The sequence below is a fragment of the Notothenia coriiceps genome, unplaced genomic scaffold, assembly GCF_000735185.1.
Source record: "Notothenia coriiceps isolate Sejong01 unplaced genomic scaffold, NC01 NC01_scaffold00036656, whole genome shotgun sequence".
In the NCBI taxonomy this organism is placed as follows: domain Eukaryota; kingdom Metazoa; phylum Chordata; class Actinopteri; order Perciformes; family Nototheniidae; genus Notothenia; species Notothenia coriiceps.
In genome coordinates, this window is record NW_011369357.1 from 3,327 (window position 1) to 6,543 (window position 3,217).

Consider the following 3,217-nt stretch of genomic DNA (forward strand, 5'->3'; position numbering starts at 1 on the left):
AGGGGAGGAGAGGTAGAGGAGAGGAGGAGGAGAGGAGAACAGCAGCAGCAGCCACAGCATCAGGAGTTGGTAAGAGGTCTCCCGCCACCCACGTCACTGTGAGGGGAAGGAGGTGGACAGGCGCCGAGAGAACAGACTCGGAGACAAAACTGGGCTCCTGACCACACCCCGGTCAAGACAGAACGACCACAATTACGTCTGAGCAGGAGTTTTATTTATGGACAGGTTTTTTGTTACTGTTTGTTTTTTCCTTCACGATGAAAATGCATACGGCCAGAATCATTTCTGTGTTCTCTGTTATCGTAACCCATATTCCATCATTCAGATTTCAACTATCTCAAGTTTATTACGAGTAAAAGGAAATTATAATGACCATATCTTTAATTACAAATTGTATGAAATAAAGGCCATCACACAATCTCTTTCAGAAAGTTCTACGTTTAGTGTAATGAAATGTAGTCATGTTCAGTGATCACATATTGTTATGCTTTGACTGACATTAAAAGAAAGAAGAGACATTACGCAATTGACTCCTGTATGGTTGAGCTACATGCAAGTAACTAGCCTCATGTAATGTATATAATTATTTATAATAAACATCCCTAAATATGCATATTGGATACTTACAACACGGTTGTGTTTATGCGAAGAATAATTTGAGGTGAGATGTAAACAAAGCGAGAAATCAGTGGCATAGGACTTTTCTGTATGAAAAACAGACAGTTTATTGCTAGGGTATCAAAGACTAAAATTAAAACGTTGGCTTTTGAGTCAGGTCCACAATCACAACATGTATATTCAGCCTTCGTATAAAATAAAGATCTCCTTGGTCTCAGTAAACATGTTTCTGATTCTAATTGGTAAAGAAAGGCTTCATCTTGATGTAACTTCGATGGTGTTCGGTCTGATGGACCCGTTTATTATTCTTCTAAGAAATCGATAATTTATATTTCTCTAACCACTCAACGGAACCTTGGCTCTGCATTGTCTCCCTTGAAAAAAGGAGTTAATGATATTCAATGGGATTTCACCTGGATAAATAAAGGATTTGGAATTGAATTTTCTGTGAAGAACAGAATAAACAACATTTTCAGTGACCACCCACTGTGCCCCCGCCCCCCTAACAATTTATTACATACAGGGTTCGGGCACCAGACCCACAAACACTGGCTGAATAACAGCAATATGAACACACCACACAAGATTACAGGTCAGAACTTAAATATGTCAAAATACGGATCGTTTCCACAATCCAGGAAAATGTCACTCACTCCCAGGCTTTCTTGGCAGTGTGCCCTTCAGACGTAAAAAGGTGATCGTCTCGACCTCACTTTGATGAGGGTCAGAGTGTCTTGCCCGTACCTGGTGAAAGCAAAGTAAAAGGAGCGATGGATTCTAGTTCTACAACAAGCCCAAACCAATGATGGTGCCTGAATGATAAACAAAGTTCTGGTTGATTTAACACTCTAGCTTACAAAAAAATTAACGTTTGCACTTTTAAACATCATGGCATGCTGTAGCAGGATTGGGTGTAGTTAAAATGTGGATAAAAACATAAAGAATATCAGGTGAAATGTCAATAAGGAATGCGGTTAGAGGGCTCTACAGTAATTGCATACAGATGGGCGGAGTTGGATCGCGCATTTCACTTCTTAAATAACTAATGCAACGTATCATTATCAACACTTACATTTGTGCATTGCTCCCGCCATGGTTTTGAAATGATTCCAGCGGTGTGTCACGCCTATTTTATACCCAACATTCCTGGAAATGCATCCGCGAAGGAGCCGCGAAGGACCGTGGAGGACCCATCAGTGTCTCCTCGGTTAGAGCTCCTCCAGAGAGCCTCCTCTCTCCTCTCTCCTCTCTCCTCTCTCCTCGGTTAGAGCTCCTCCAGAGAGCCTCCTCTCTCCTCTCTCCTCGGTTAGCGCACCTCCAGAGAGACTCCTCGACGCTCGATCCTTGGTCCTCGAAGTGCATTTAGAGAAATTAGATGTCCTTCAACATGGCGCGCTGAAATTCATTTCCGGGTCACTACCGGAGGACAGAGGAGTCGAGGAGTCGAGGAGGGGGATTTGATGAAATGAGAAAGGGCCCGGGTCTGTGGTCTTAGCAACTAGCTTCGTCCCAGCATGTTGTTTCTGCAGATGTTTCAACAGATTTGAATTGCTGTTTTGGGCAGGGCAACGCGACCAACAACCAATCACATGAATCTCCCGCCCCGACATACAAAGCAAAATGCTAGCATTCCATGCTAGCTATATATCCTGTCTATGCCTGCTAGCTGTCCATTCAATGTTTAAACGAGGTACACTGGATATAAACTCCCCAAACAGCGAAAACCACCAGCTTCACCCACTATCTCTGCCCCTCCCTCATGCCTGGCTCCTCCGGTTTGTTCCCGGCGGGTATCCTCGCGTACCGGTTTGATTGGCTAGCAGTTGTACTGGCAGATTTTCATAAACGGGTTTGATTGGCGCTTGACCACCACCACAGAACTCTTGATGGCCATCATAATCTGAGATGTCCTCTCAAGAACAGTGGGTGGTGTGGTCAGTCCTCCCAAGGCTCAGCCAGATGCACACACACACACATCCATGAGACCACCGCAGGCTGTGAGACATGTCAATACTCTGAGAGAAACCCAACTAAACGCAGCATAAGCCAAGAATAAGAGGGGGGTCCTGCCCAAACACGCCACCAACATCATGCGCTCCTGGCTCTTTCAGCATCTCATGGTGAGGCCAGGTGTGTGTGGTGTGTGTGGTGTGCGTGTGCGTGTGCGTGGGTGGGTGTGTGGTTTTCAGTGTTTGTAGTACATGAGCCAAGAATGACATTCATTGAAACCTTGTTGAGTTTGTTGCTACTATTTATGCTTGATTTCTGATCATTGTAGATTTAAGGATATAGTCAATTATTACTGTTAATTATTCAACTCAGACAGTACGGCACACTAACATTTACTAATAAAGAAAACAGAACAAACACATACAATGTTTTTAATGTAACCTGAGTGTTCGAAATATCCTTTTAGCTCTAGCATTATAGATAGGATCTTTGACCCGCCAAGACACAACTTACATTTAACTAAAACGTTATTTTCTTTGTGCTTGACAAAAGTGAAATAGTGAGACTGTGTCTCTCTGTGTGCGGGGGGCGGGGCCTAACAGACATGCTGCAGCGAACACAAACCTACAGACTGGAGGTTGGGAGATCA

At 43.8% G+C, this 3,217-nt stretch overlaps 1 protein-coding gene across 1 annotated transcript in view; it reads left to right on the forward strand.

The window, feature by feature from the left end:
- The first annotated feature begins 2,937 nt into the window (after nucleotides 1-2,937).
- The window catches only part of LOC104964107 (homeobox protein PKNOX2-like), a 4,762-nt gene continuing 4,482 nt past the window's right edge, over nucleotides 2,938-3,217 (forward strand). Inside the window, exon 1 of the mRNA XM_010792825.1 lies at nucleotides 2,938-2,943. The gene's annotated coding sequence lies outside the window, so the exon portion shown is untranslated. The remainder of the gene's footprint in view (nucleotides 2,944-3,217) is intronic.